At 34.6% G+C, this 15906-nt stretch overlaps 1 protein-coding gene and 1 long non-coding RNA gene across 8 annotated transcripts in view; both read left to right on the top strand.

Annotated features, from left to right (window-relative positions):
- Positions 1-15906, top strand: part of TBCEL (tubulin folding cofactor E like) — a 75563-nt gene that overhangs the window by 45784 nt on the left and 13873 nt on the right. The gene's annotated exons all lie outside the window — the stretch shown is intronic.
- Positions 1740-14877, top strand: LOC116556137. The gene is made up of 2 exons (XR_004270860.1): positions 1740-11015; positions 11051-14877. It is a non-coding gene; the product is annotated as an uncharacterized LOC116556137 (long non-coding RNA).

The following is a 15906-nucleotide window of genomic DNA, read 5'->3' as shown; positions in this document are numbered from 1 at the left end:
AACAGCCAGCCAACATTAAATGACACCATCAAACTCATATATATTGTTATTAATTCTAAATTTAAATTGACTAAATCCCCCAATCCAAAGACACAGACAGGCAAAAAAAGCCAAGGCCCATTGGTATGCTACATCCAGATCCATCTTACATGCAAGGATACACAAAGACTCAAAACAAAGGGATGGAGAAAAATTTACCAACCAAATGGAGAGCAAGAATAAATAAATAGAAAGCAGGAGTTGCAATTTTTGCTGAGAAAATGGACTTCAAAGCAACAAAGATCAAAAGAAGCAAAGAAGGATATTACATAAAGATAAAAGGATCAATGTAACAAGAAGAGCTAAAGATCCTAAATATATATGCACCCAATACAGAAATACCCAGATATATAAGACTTATAAAGAGACTTGGACTCCCACACAATAACAGTGGGAGACTTACAGATCAATGAGACAGAAAGTTAACATCGATATTCAGGACTTCAACTCGGATCCGGAACAAGTAGACTTAATTAACATTCATAGAACTCTCCACTTTAAATACACAAAATATACACTCTTATCAGTACTACATCACATGTATTTACAGGTTTAAATGAAATATTGGCTGGCTGCTTGTTAATTATTTTCTTCCCTCTTTTTTTTATGTCTCTATTATTAAACATAATTACAGGCATACCCATTTTTAGACTGCATTTTAGCCCAGACAATAAAGCAACACCCCTGTTCTCTCTCCCTCTTCCTCTTCCTCTTCCTCTTTCTTCCTTTCCTTTATTCTTTTTTCTTTTCTTTTTCTTTTTTTTAATTCTTTTTCTTTCTTTCTTCCAAAAAAAAAAAAAAAGGAGAATAACAAATAGAATATAGATTACACAGGTGCTGACAAAAAAAAAAATAGCATACCTCTATCTCCCATAATTCTCTTACCCTCCTTTTGTTAATATTTGTCTTGTCATTTATCAACATCCGACTTACATTTCTTATATATTGTCAGTCTCCCCCTATAGTGCTGTAAGCTCTGTAGGGGTAGGGACTTTTTCTGTTTTGTACCTTGCCATCTCCCCAGTGCCTAGAGTGGTGCCTGGCAGTACAGCAACTGTTCAGTAAGATGATTGAATATTCACTTTATACTCTGAGAGCACTAGGTCTGCTGGAAGAGGGTACTTTCCTAGAAAATGATTGAGTTAATCTGGTGAAGGTGAGGGGAGAATATTCTAGACAGATGTGAGTACATGGGAAGGAAAGGCACAGAGGTATGAAATGTCTTTATGTGCAGTGAACTACAACAGTTTGATATGACTAGTGAAAAGTGGGAGCTGGGCGTGGTGGCTCATACCTGTAATCCCAACACTTTGGGAGGCCAAGGTAGGTGGATCACTTCAGGCCAGGAGTTGGAGACCAGCCTAGACAACATGGTGAAACCCTGTCTTTACTAAACATACAAAAAATTAGTGGTGCATGCCTGTAGTCTCAGCTACTGGGGAGACTGAAGCAGGATAATCGCTTGAACCCCAGGAGGTGGAAGTTTCACTGAGCCGGGATTGTGTCACTGCACTCCAGCCTGGGTGACAGACTTAGACGCTGTCTGAAAAAAAAAAAAGTGGGAATTAATGGTACATATTATGCTGGGGAGGAAGGTAAGAAATAGGGCAGGCTGTGAAAGACTTTGGTATGCTGTGCTGGGACAGTAGGGCTTATTCTTACAGTAGGGCTTATTCTTACAGAATTCTTAATGAATTCTTACAAATTCATTGAAAGGTTTCAAGTTGGGAAGTTAAGTGGAGAGATTCTGGTTTGTAAGTAGAAGAAGGTGAGAGAGGCCCAGAGACTGAATTAATAACTGAGACTATAGTAATGGAGGACATGTGTGGTGGAGGTTGCTTATGTCTTTTTAGAGGGATTATATGTATTAAGACTGAATTTCTCTAGAATTTGAACTGGTCCTCAGAAAACACATTGTGAAGTTGTACTTCTTGTCTGGTATTTATAGCCCTGATTTCTCTGAGGGTATAGAAATATCATTTAGAGAGAAAGAAAGGTATTTCTTTTTAAATGATATTTCTATACTCCGAGGGTATAGAAAAATTATTTAGAAAGAAAGACCCATGTTTGTGGGTCTGGCATATAGTAAAGTGTACGTGTTTCTTATTTTTGCCTTGCCCTTTATCAGATGTCTATCCACATTGCTTATATTTTTCAGTGTTCCTTTCGTTTTGTGTTTACTTTCTCTCTCCATTTCCTCTGAGAGATTGAATTTAAATTGCTTCTTTAGTGCTTACCTAATACACAGTTGTCCTCTGTTTAATTTTAAAGAGAAAAAAAGGAAAAAAAATGCAACTTTTAGAAATCAACATATCATGTAACTTTGGGAACTCAATGATTTCTTTTTGTTTTTGAGGACAGCGGTAGGAAGTAAATGCATTGATTTAGTGTGTCTTTTCAGACTTTAAAATTTTGCTTATCATAAGGAGGAGTCATAAGAAACATAGCTCCAGTGAACAATTATTTGATGGAAGGAGGAAGTGCTATTGTCAGAGACAGTGGCAAAGCCAGAAATAGGTTTTCTTAGAGGCTTTTCTTTGCCCTTACTTTTCTTTGTTAACTTATTTTCTGTTTGTCCTGAGTAATCCCTAAACTATGTCCTGGGAAATCCTTTATGATGGCAAGGATTACATTAGGAATTCCTCAAATGCTGATTTGATTGTCATTAATGGTATGCTTTTTGAAATATGGAGAGTATGTTTTTCCCTGCTTAAGACTAATGGCTTTTCTAAATAGAGCTGATTGTATCTCCATGTTATTGTGAGAGCAGGCAGCAGCCTGTATTTGGACACCACCTCAATGAAGGCTTATTTTGTCTTGGATGCTAGAGAAATCTTAGTGTACTGTGTCCGTTACCTCATATTCCTTCCAGACAGAGGACCTGCTGTTGTGAAGGAACATTTCTATACTGGACATGAGTCTCCTGGGGTTCTCCATATTGCCATGCTCCATCATCCTCTGACAAGGGCCATGACACAGCACTCCTCACATTCAGCTGTGAGTCTGAGGAGAAACAAAAGGGGCATTCTCCTTGGTGCACCATGGAGAGCCTCTGAAATGTTAGCTTTCCCTGTTGCTTACAGCCTTTGTCGTTCCAGTTACCTTGGACCTTATTTTGACTTCTTGCCACTTTCCCAGACCAGCAGAAGACAGGCTACCTTCCGAATCTTGATTGGAGTTATATACAAGTATTTGCGTATACTCGCAAAGGAAAGAGAGACCCCTCCCAAATCATGGGCTTGGAGGAAATTATCTTTGCTGTCTGAACTTTTGTTTTGGCCAGGGCTTGGGGCCGGTTTTATCTTTTCTGTTTTTGTTTGCATTTTGTCAGTAAAACAATACTAAAGAATACAGAGAGTAATAAAACATTGATATTTATACTGTTCAGAACCGAAATTGGTTAATATTTTATTCTACTTTGAGTGTATTTTTCATTAAAAAGAAATAATATTATACATAAAATTGGAGTACCTTTTTTCTACTACTCTCAGCCCTGATTCTTACTCCAAGACGTAATCACTAGCAGAAATTTGATATGTATCCTTGACGTCTATTTTTCATATTTTATATCTCCATTAAAATATAAAGTAGCATTTTATAATTCTTTGTTAGTTGAATTGCAGTTTCTTCCCTCATATGTGGCTTTTCAACGTACAACTTTTAGATGCAACTAATGTCTGATTTGTCTGTCCTTAACTCTATGGTTTATTCTTATTGCATCTTTTTAGAGAAAACTATTTTCCCCCAAAGTGCACTTAAGATAAGGTCCTAATTTTTTTCTAAAGGTGTTTTTACATTTATGACTTAAATCTACCTGGCATTTGTTTTTGCGTATAGTTTTAAATAGAGGTCTGAGGGTTTCCCCCTATATGGATAATTGGTATTTACCACTGATCTGCAATGCCACATTTGTCATATGTCTTATTTTTTATATGGATGCTTCTGTTTCAGGACCCTGTTCTATTCCATTGGTGTATTTGTCCATCCCTTGTACTATTACAACGTTGGTAAATTACTTTATATTAAGTCTTAATTCCCAGTAAGAGTAAGTTTTCCTACCTTGTTGTTGCTTTTCAGATTGTTGTAGTTATTGTAGCCCCTTTTCACTTCCATATGAACTTTAGGTTCAGCTTATGAGTTCTATAAAAATTCTGTTGTAATTTGGATTTTGATTACATTACATTTTATTGGCTTATTTGGAAAGAATTTACATTGTGATGCTATTATGTATTCCTATTTGTGAACACAGAATGTTTTTTTGTTTGACTCAGAACATTTTTTATTTCCTTCAGTAATGTTTTCTAATTTTCTTGCAAAGGCCTTGTGCATCTTTAAGTTTCTTTTTAGGTATCTTAAACATTTTGTAGCCATTTGAAGTGAAATCATTTTTTTCTGTTATCGTTTCTAATTGATTATTGTTACTCTATAGAAATGACATTGATTTTTTTTATGGTGATCATGTATCTGTCAGTCTTATATACAGAGTAATTAATCTTTATTTTCTGTTGGATTTCTATGGAGACAGTTATGTCTATACATAATTTTTATACCTTTTTTTTCTTGGATATGACCTCTGGTATAATATTAAAAATGAATAGTAAAAAAGATCGTCTTTATCTTTTTCCTCACTTCACAGGGAATGTATCTAAAGTTTCAATGTGTAGTATTTCAATATAAATGCTGACTTTTGCTATAGGGTTTTGATAGGTTCAGGTAGTTTCTATCTCTGTTTTTCTAAGAGTTTCTTTTATAACAAGTGGACATTGAATTTTGTAGAATGTTCTTTTTGTATTGAGATGAGCATGTTTTCTTCTGTAACTCTTCATTTTAATATGATACATTTTCAGATATTGAACCATTTATGCATTCCTGGTATATTCAACTTGGTTGGGAAATATTAAATTTTCTTTTTAAACATGTAGAATTTAATTTTATAATGTTATTTGGGATGTTTCCATCTATTTTCATATGTAAAATTGGCCTTTAATTTTTTGCGGTTCTTGTCTGGTTTTTTGAAGGTTGCACTGGCTTCATGTAATGCATTGAGTTGGTGATTTCATATTTATTTCTACTAAATAACTGTTTCATTTGGATTTAAAATTTAATAGTCATTTATAAGCTTATGATTTGGGGGTAGGTGTTTTAGATTTTAATTATTATATTTAATTTTCATTTGGATGGGCAATACTTCCACATGGAACCTGACTGGAAATTGGAAAAGGATGTATACCACAAAATAAGTCTTCTTACCATTTGTATCCTTAGTAATTACTCAAGTATTTGGCCCCTAGGCAGCTACTGATACTATTTTCTTGTTATAGTTTCCATTGCTATTTAGTGTGTAATTTTTATACACAAATGGTCACAAAACAATACACTCTGTACTATATCTTGTCTTTTCATTTAACAGTAGATCTTCAACATTATTCTATATTGAGGGTCTTTGTGATTTTAAAAATGTACTACTGTATAACAATATTCGTCTCCTTTTTAGTTGTAATAATGCCTATTTCTGCCTTTCCATTTTTTCTTTATCAGTCCTGCTGACTATCTTTTAGTAGTGTCCTTTGTTTAACAGCAGATTGACTGAAGTATGTGACATAAATTTTACCCCTTTTAGTGTACCTTTCTGAATTTTGACAAACACTATAGGTATATATTCACCAATATAATCAGAATATAGAACAGTTCCATCATCCAAAAAATGCTAATATTCCTTAACTCTTCTCCTTGACTCCTACCCTCTGGCCACTACTGATCTGTTTTCTGTTCCTGCTGTTTTGATTTTTTCCAGCATGTCAGATAAATGGAATCATGTAGTATGTAGCCTCTTTTTAATTGAAATTTTTATTGTGATAATTGTAGATTGACATGTATTTGCAAGAAGAATACAGCAAGATCCCATATACCCTTTACCTAGTTTCTCTCTATTGTAAAATTTTGCAGAACCACAGTACAACATCACAACCAGAATCTTAATGTTGGTATTGTCCAGCGATCTTACTCCGACTTCTTGACCTAAAACCACACACACACACACACACACACACACACACACACACACAAATGAGTTTTATTGTGTGTGGAGGGGTTATCCATGCATTTTATTGGGGTTATTTTAACCATCTGGAAGACCTCTGAAAAGCATCGGGATTGATTTCAGGTTTTGGTTTTTACAAATAAGAGAATCTTCTATGAACATTTGTGTGCAGGTTTTTGTGTAAACATTAATTTTCATTCCTCTGGAATAAATGCTCTGAGTGCCATTGCTGGGTCATATGATAATTGCACGTTTAGTTTTATAAGAAACTACCAAACTGTTCTCCAGAAGGGCTGTACCATTTTGCATTCCCACCAGCAATAGATGTGTAATCCAGTTTCACTGCATTCTTGCCAGTGTTTGGTGCTGTCATCATTTTTTTAATAGTATCCATTGTGATAGGTGTGTAATGATATCTCATTGTGATTTTACTTATGTTTTTCTGATGGCTAAAGATGTTGAACAGTTTTTCAGGTACGTCTTTGCCATATTTAAAGTCTCTTTGGTGAAATGTATTTTCATGGTTTTTGCTCACTTTTTAATTGGATTTTTAATTTCTTTACTGCTGAGTTTTGAGAGGTCTTTATATATTTTAGAAAGTAGCTGTTTGTTGGATATTGGTTTGCAAATTCATTCTCTTGGTATGTAGCTTGTCTGTTCATCCTTTTTACATTACCATTCAGAGAACAAAAATTTTTAATTTGAGTGTGTTTCAATTTATCAGTTTTTTCTTTGATGAATTGTGCTTTTAGTGTTAATTAACTCTTTGCCTAGCCATAGATATCATTTTCTTTTTTCCCTAAAAGTTTCAAAGCTTTACTTTTTATGTTTGCATCCATAATCCATTTTGAGTTAATTTTTGTCTAAGGTGTGAGATTTAGGTTGAGGTTCATTTTTTTTTTGCCTATAGTTGTCCAGTTGCTTCAGCATTGTCCATTGAAAAGGCCGTCTTTTCCCCATTGTGTTGCTTTTGTGCCTTTTTCAGAAATCAGGAAAGTGTATTTGTTTTGGTGTATTTGATTTGTTTTTCTTTTCTTTTCCAATGATCTGTATATTTGTTGCTGTATGTCTCTGATGAGTATCACAATCTCTTGATTACTGTGACTATATAGTAAGCTTTGATTAATGTTGAACGATTCCTCACACTTTACTCTTCAAGATTGTTTTAGCTATTTTAGGGCCTTTGCCTTTCCATATAAATTTTGGACTAATTTTATCTCTGTCTAGAAGAAAACTTTGCTGGAGTTTTGACAGGAATTTTGTTAAACCTATAGATCAATTTGAGGAAGGTTAATATTTTTTTAGTATGCGGGATCTTTCAGTACATGAATATAGTATGTCTCTCTGTCTAGGCCTTCTCTGATTTCTTCCACTAGCATTTCATAATTTTCAATGTACAAGTCCTATATGTCTTTTATATGATTTACACCTAAGTATTATAGTCAATTTGCGTTGCTTAATGACAGGGATACGTTCTGAGAAATGCAGCGTTAGGTGATTTTGCTATGTAAACATCATAAAGTATACTTACATAAACTTAGATAGTATAGTCTACTACACCCCTAGGTTATATGGCGTAGTTCATTTTCCTATATGGTGTAGGATGTGGATTAAGTGTTTTGTTTTGGCATATGGGTGCCAGTTACTCCAGCAGTATTCACTGGTAAGGCTATCCTTTTTCTATTGAATTGATTTTATACCTTTGTCAGAAATAAACTAATCATATAGGTGGCCTGTATTTCTGTATTCTGTGTTTTATTGACCTATATCTCTGTCTTTTTGCCAGTACCACACCATCTTGATTACTAGAGCCTTATAGTAACTGTTCAGTTAAGGTAGTGTGGGTTCTCCAACTTTGATCTTTTTCAACATGATTTTAGCTGTTCTAATTCCTTGCCTTACATATAAATATTAGGATATGCTTTTTGAAGACTAGGAAACATACTTCTGGGATTTTGATTAGGATTGTGTTGAATTTATAGAACAATTCGGGCAGAATTAACATCTTAATAGTATTGAGTCTTCCTGTCCATGAACCCAGTATCTCTTTCCATTTACTGAAGTATTCTTTTAAAAACTGGTGTTGTGTATTTTCCACATAAGGATTCTGCACATATTTTGTTACTTTTTATTTAAGGATTTCATGTATCTTGGTCCTATTATAAGTAGTACTGTTTTAAAATTTCAAATTCAGTTGTTCACTGCTAGGCATAGAATTACAGTTGATATTTGTAATAGACCGTATTCTACAGCCTTGCTAAATTTATTAATTCTAGTAGATTTTAAATAAATTGTTTGTAGACAGTCATATTGTCTGTTACTTAGCATAGTAATGTCTTCTTTTCCAATCAGTATGACTTTCTACTTTTTTGTTGTTTTTTAGACCTTATTACATTAACTTGGACCTCCAGTATAATATTAGAGTAGGAGTAGTAACCACAGAACACCCTACCCTTTTTCCTTGTTTAGGAAGAAATCATTCATTATACCACTAAAAGTGATGTTAACTCTAGGATTTCTTGTTCATGACCTTTATTTGATTAAGGATATTTCCTTCTTCCAAGTATGCTGGAGTTTTTATTATGAGTGGGTGCTGAATTTATTCAAATGCTTCTTCTGTATCTATTGAGAAGGCTGTACCATTTTTCTTAATTGATGTATCAATACAGTAAATTATATTAATTGAACTTTTAACCAGCCTTGAATTCCCAAGATAAATCCCACTTCATTATGATGTATTATCTTTTCTTATATGTTCTTGAATTTGATTTGCTAATATTTTGTTAAGGATTTTTGTGTTTATGCTTATAAGGGACATTTGTCTGTAATTTTCTTAAAATGTCTTTGTTTTGTTTTAATATTAGGATAGTGCTGGCCTCATTTATGACTATTCTCTCCTTTTTTTCTGGAAGAGTTTTTGTGGAACAGTGTTATTTTCTTCTAAAATATGTTGTAGAAATTATCAGTGAAGCCGTCTGAGCCTGTTATCAGTGAAGCCACCTGAGCCTGGTGTTTCCTTTGCTGGAGGTTTTAACTGTGAATTAAATTTATTTAATGGATATAGCATGATTCAAATTATCTGTTTCTCCTTGTGTGAGCTGTAGCAGTTTGTATTTTTGAAGGAATTCATCCATTTAATCATAGTTGTTGAATTTATGAGCATAAAGTTTTTCATAGTATTTGCCTATCCTAAGCCTTTAATGTCTATGTGGTCAGTAGTGATGTCCCCTTTTGTAGTCCCAATATTGGCATCATATTTTCCTGATCAGTCCAGCTAGAGGTTTATCAAGTTTACTAACCTTTTTAAAGAACCAGCTTCAGATGTTATGAGTTTTCTCTTTTTCTTTTTCTATATTTCATTGATTTTTGCTCATATCTTTATTAGTTTCTTTCTTCTTGCTTTGGATTTAATTTGCTCATCTTTTATTATAGATTTTTAAGCATTGATCATTGATTAGATACTGTTCTTTTCTATTGTAACATTTAATTCTATAAATTTTGCTTTAAGCACTTAGATACATTCTGTAATTTGGGATTTGTTATATTTTTAATTTTCATTGAAATCAGACATTTTCTAATTTATCTTGTGACTTCCTCTTTGACTCATTGGGTTATTTACAAGTGTGTTGTTTATTTTCCAGATATTTTCTTTTTCATTCCAGAGATTTTCCTCATCTTTCATTATTTCTCGTATAACTTCTTTATAGTCAGAGAATGTACTTTGTACCATTTCAATTCTTTTAAAGATTGTAGTGGTATGTTTGAGGTACGTTTCTGGTTTCGAATATGGTCTTTCTTGGTCACTATCTCATATGCACTATGAGAAAAAAATGTGTATTCTGATATTGTTGGTCGATATGTTTACAAATACCAGGTCAAGTTGTTAATGTTATTCAGGTCTTTTATATCATTAACAATTTTCTGTCTGCTTGTTTTATCAATTACTGAGAAAGGAGTATTGATTTCTCTAACTATAATTCTGGACTTGTTGATTTTTACTTGTTCTACCAGTTTTTGTTTCATTATTTTTAGTGTGCTTTATCAGTTTTTAGAACATACACATTTTAGATTGTTCTGTCTTTCTGCTGGAGCTTGCCTCTCCCTGTCCAATGGTTTTGCATTTGCCTCTAAGCAGCTCCCCTAACTCCTGGTCCAGAACCAGCTCTTATAATGGAATTTGGAGAAACTGTCCTGAAATAATTACAAAAATAGTGTATATTCCTAGTCTTAAGCACCAGGTGATTTGATTCAATTCCTGGTGGGAGCTATCTTTTTGTTCTTTCACTTAGAACCATTGCTCTTCACATGCACCCCAAAACCTAAAATGCAATTAACAAAAAAAAAAAAGAACCATTGCTCTACAGAGGTAGCCTTAGGCAGTGGATCTGCACAAGTTTTCTTTTTTCATCCTTATTTCATACACAACCTCTCATCACCCAATTCTACCCCTACTTCAAGCAGGGAACCTGGCTCTAGTTCCCCTTCCTCCCATGGAGCACATTAGTCTCCTTTGCTTTGTAGAATCTGAACTCCTTACTGCTAATGCTGCTCTAGATTTCTAGCCTGGAGTTCTTGTGGTTTTAGTTCTATGATTTGTATTTCTGTTCAGTTTCTGGTCCATAGAGATGCTTATCATTTTTGAGCCTGAGCTATATTTTCTTAGATTATTACAAGCTTTTACATTTAATCAGTTTTTACTCTGAGTTTGGAGCAGAGGTGCATCATGCTGATAAATGTGAATTAAAATGATTTTTTTAACTTCTGTATGGTGTTCTATCATATGAATAGATCATGTTCTATTTATCCATTTACTAGATAATTTTTGATAATTGAATTTAAGAAATAATGAGTTGAAACAAATGTAGTTTCATGACTTAAGCCCTGTTGAAAAACTAAATGGAAAATACTAAATTCAGTTCAAGACACTTTGTTATATGTGTGAAAGGTGACCCTAAATAATTCTGGAGGTAGGTGAAATGCAGATATTTGAAGAAGACAAGTGGGAAACATCTATGGCTTCAGCTAAGTAGGAGAATGAGCTCTGTGGTGGAACTCATAAAAAGAAAAGAGAGTTAGGAGTGAATTTTTAGGACTACCCAAGTGTAGGTGATAATAAGAGAAATGAGATCCCTTGGAGAGATATTGAATAGGGACATTTGAAATGTAGGAAGGAGAAAAGAATTTCTAGAACAGTATTTATTATTGCAGCAAACCACTCAAATGATGAAACTAAAACAATGATAGTCTCGGAATAAAACCTGAGTTCTAATCTCCACCATTCCTTTCACTAGCTATAAGGCTTTTGGTTAACAAACTGGGTCTCAATTTTTACATCTGTAAAGTATGTAATAAATGGTTTACTAAGATTCCTTCTACCTGTAAAAGGTGATGCTTATGTATTTTAATAAATGGAATGTTAGTGACCGTGACCTTGAGAAAACTGTTTGTGTAGTTTGTAAAGTCCCAGTTGTAAAATGTTAAGGAGGTTTCTTTGATGTCCCAGGATATGATGCCATATCAAAAATGAGAAAGCATACTATAGCAAGAGACATTAGATAACAGCAATCAGAAGGTGTTTTGAATATACTTTTGAATCCCTCCCAATGCCTTGGGAAAAAAACTCAATAAATGTTTTTCTTTTAGTTAATTAAACTCCAAGATTTGGTTTAACCAAGTAAACCGTCTGGGATTTTTCATGTTTTATTTATTACTTTTCTTAAAAAGAGAGATATATGTATTAGGGATTTATTTTGGAGTAATATAGCATTACCTAGAGTAAAGACTTCAGTTGATTCAATATGGTTCTGCATCTGAGGAATGATAGATTAACAGAATTGTTGAGACTACTACATAAGCTACCCATGAATACACCTCTAGACAGTTGTAAGGAATAAATAGAGTACTTCTGGGATATTTATGATCCCATTGTAGTGTAGGTACCTGCAGAAAATATAAATCCCCTTATTTTTCTCTAGGATGCTCTTAAAGTTTATGGATTTGGAGATTTGATGTCCAAATATGAAAGCTTTCTGCTGTTGAAAAGTCCCTGATTCTAGGCAAATTCATTTTATAATTTCCTTAAAAAGTATGTAAAGTATATACTGTTTGTTTTATTTTACAAGGCTAATCAAAACTGAGAAAAAATTAATCTTTTGCCTCTATCCATCTTTTGAGTTTTAGGTTTCATAATAAATACAAACACAGATTAAGAAATATGGCGGGAACTTGTAGTCTTTTTCAAATAGTGTACCACATCTTCCTACTTTGGAGTCATATATGAGTGAATTGTGATTGAGGAAATGCCCCCAGGTCTTGGAAATCAAGAGTGAGGATTGGCAAGAAGGAGAAAGAGGCATACCTCTCCTAAACCTCATCACTATGCTACTAAAATCTGCTCTTATGTAATTAGGTCAGTGTGCCATGGACCAGGACCTGAGTGTATGAAGGCTTGCTTATTTGCACTGGGAGTAGAGCTAGCCTGGTTCCATCACGATGGCTTCATTCTCTGTTTCCCTATTTGTTAGTATCACCTTCAGCTTCACTCTACTGGTAGCCTGATTTCTAACTGCTTATAATTCAAAGACCCCTAAAGTTGAAAGAAGCTTTTCTCTCAGTGGGTGTTTGTATTTAATAAGAAGGAGGAAGAAAACGCACCAGTTTGCCTGTGGGTGGTAATTCTTCACAAGGTTGCAGCTAACATTTGGTTTCCATTTATCACTCTCAGTTGCCCACGTGGTTATCCTGGCCTTTATGCTGTTTGTAGTAAATTTCATTTTACTTGTGATTGCCCATTTTCTGTTAGAAGGTCATGGGGATGGACCAGAGAATTTCTGAACACAAATACGGCATACTTTATGTTTTATCATTTGATGATAGTAATCCATCCTTATCGGTAATATTTTCCAAAGTAGGTTTGTAACATTTTGCCCACTTCAGAAGTAGGGCTTATGAGTATTAAATACTTGTTAACAGTCAGATGAAGATACTGATTGGTAGAATAGAAATTGAGATAATTAATTTTGAAGAATGGTTAGTCAGCAGAAACCATCTGCCTCTTCAGAGTGTACTTCAGGAAGACATTGGAACTAATGCTGAGAAAAGCTTAGCCATACAATGCATGCAGTATAGTTCAGTTTGGATGGACTTTTGCATAATAAAATATATAAGCTGAAAGATTAGGAAAGAATTGCTTTCTAAAACTTACTGGACATTTTGTAAAATCATGATCTCTTATATTTACTAATTTTTCCTGCTTAAAGATAAGTAGAAAATAAGAAAATTGGGAGAAAACAGATTATCTCAAAATCATGATTTTTATTTATGTAACTTTTGAGGGAATGTATTCAGTATGTATAGTGAATCACAACTCTAATACTCTTTCTTCCTTAGTATTCAATAGTGAATATGTCTCAGAGCCCACATCCAAAGCCTTACCCATCTGTAAAAGTCTGCTGGCCTTACCTATAAATTAATAAATAAATATTGATTTTAAGATTTAAATAAGTAGAAAGGAAGGTACAGAAAATGGTAATGGTGATGGCATAAAATAAGGTTGGAAAGTTATAAAGGAACCAGATCATGAAGGGCTTTTTATACTTACTATATTTGTTTTCTATTGCTGCTATAATAAACTACTATAAATTTAATGGCTTAAAGCAATACCTGCTTAGTATTCCACAGTCCTGTGGGACAGAAGTCTGGGCACAGTGTGACTCAGCTGGGCTCTCTGCTTAGGGTTTCACAAGGCCAAAATCAATATGTGAGCAGAACTGTTTTCTATATCAGAGTCTCTGGAGGAGAATCACTTTGCAGGTACAGTTAGAATGGTGTCAGGATTCTCTTCTTTCTTTTACTTTGCATATGTGCCCCTCCAACTTCAAACCAGCAATGATGTGTCAAATTCTGGTGCTTTGACTCTCTCTGACTTCTTCTTTTACTACTGGTTGAAAAAACTATGTTTTTGAGGGCTCATATGATTAGATTAGGCCTACCCAGATGTGGGAGCCAAAATTCTGCCTACCACAATCATGTTGAAGAGTTAGGACTTTATTTTGATGGGTATTGTGCAGTTTTAAGTAGAGGAGTGATGTGATACAATTTGTGCTTTATAACAAACCCTGTGACTATCATAAAGACAAAGATTGTCTTGGGGCCACCCTGAGGTCATGGAAAGCCATTAGCTAATTTAAGAAGAAGCCACCCTGGGGTCATGAAAAGCCATCAGCTATTTTAAGAAGAAACGGATTTCATACAGTGAATAAAGTGCTTATAAAATCTGTGAAAGGGCTGGAGGAGCAGACTTAGGCTTCCTCTCTAGGACTGACTCTAGAATAGTACCTTGGAGCTGGCCCAACCAAGGGCACTGCTCACCTTTGTCAGAAATCAGATGAAGGGAAAATAAAATCATCAAGCTTCTGTCCCCAGTGCTGACCACACCACTTTAGCTGTGTTCTGGAGATCAGAAACTGCTGCTCGGGGCGTTGACTCTAGCAACAGACTGCTTGAACTGTGATCTAGTCGTTTGGAAGCCTCTACCTAAATTATTTCCACACTATGTCTGCTAGATCTACTGCCTCTGTCTCCAGGGCTGTGATTGATAGAAGCTAAATCTCATTGGCAAGAGAGTGTGGGAAATGTAATTTTCAGCTTTTCAGTTTTGTAAGTACAGGAAAGCCTACCAGGAGGAGGTTAAAACAGATATTGAGAAAGCTTATCTAGTTTTTGCATCCACAAAAAATTGTAGCAATATAGGTTATTAATGATTGTGGCCTGAATTTATAAGGCAAGTGAACAGGAGACATGCAGATAGGAATGGGATATATTGGAAGAGAATGAGTTAGATGTGGTAATTGATTGAATGAGAGAAGTGGAGAAGAGAGATAGGAGAGAAAGAAATAAGAAAGACTGTTCACTTTCTGGCTAGTATAATTAGGTAGTTTCCAGTGCTACTTACTGAGACAAGAAAGACTAGAAGAGAACATGTTTGGGGTGTGGCAATTATTTTTGAGCCTGTGGATTTTGAGGAAAATTAACACTTCTGAGTGAATTTATAGGCCATTTAATTTTTAGATGTACGTGCCCATTTATGGAAGGTAGACCAATTTCTGAATGTAGGTCATAATTTTGTGTACAAATATGTTTATGGTTGAGATTGATTCAGTTGGCTATAATGTCAAGTATGAATGAGTCTAGAGAGTTTACAGTTGTTACAATGGTTTAGTTTTATATTTTAAGTAGAGTCAGGGCTTATCCCTACTTTGTTAATCTCATTGTTGAGTAGTGGAGTTTTTTTTGTTTGTTTTTGTTTTTTTACCAGAAGGACTCATGGGTGCTTTATTTCTTAAGTTCTTTCTCATTTTAGAATATTTGCTTGTTAAATTTATTTCTGAAAAAAACTTGGTGCCTTAGTTAATTTTATGTTGCTATAACAGTACCACAGACTTGGTAACTTATAAAGAAAATAAATTTATTTCTCAGTTCTGCGGGCTAGAAAGTCTAATATCAGGGTGCCAGCATCTGGCTATGGCTTTCCTGCTGTATCATCCCATGGTGGAAGGAGGAAGGACAAACAAGAGAGGGCTGAACTCACTTTTGCCAGGATAACTAGCCTCTCCCTCTGTAACAGCAATAATCTATTCATAGAGGCATAGCCCTTGTGACCTAGTCACCTGTAAAAGGTGCCCCGTCTCAGCACTGTTGCACTGGGGATTAAGTTTCCAGCACAGGAGCTTGGTAATGGGGAGCACCTTCAAACCATAGCACTAGGTTAGGTATAATATTTTGGGCTGTTCTTTCTAATTCATTTACTTGGGTCAGTTGTGGTGGTG

The sequence above is a fragment of the Sapajus apella genome, unplaced genomic scaffold, assembly GCF_009761245.1.
Source record: "Sapajus apella isolate SASKATOON/1434 unplaced genomic scaffold, GSC_monkey_1.0 scaffold16, whole genome shotgun sequence".
NCBI lineage: Eukaryota > Metazoa > Chordata > Mammalia > Primates > Cebidae > Sapajus > Sapajus apella.
The sequence above is the reverse complement of the archived record's forward strand: the minus strand, read 5'-3'. Positions and strand labels throughout refer to the sequence as shown.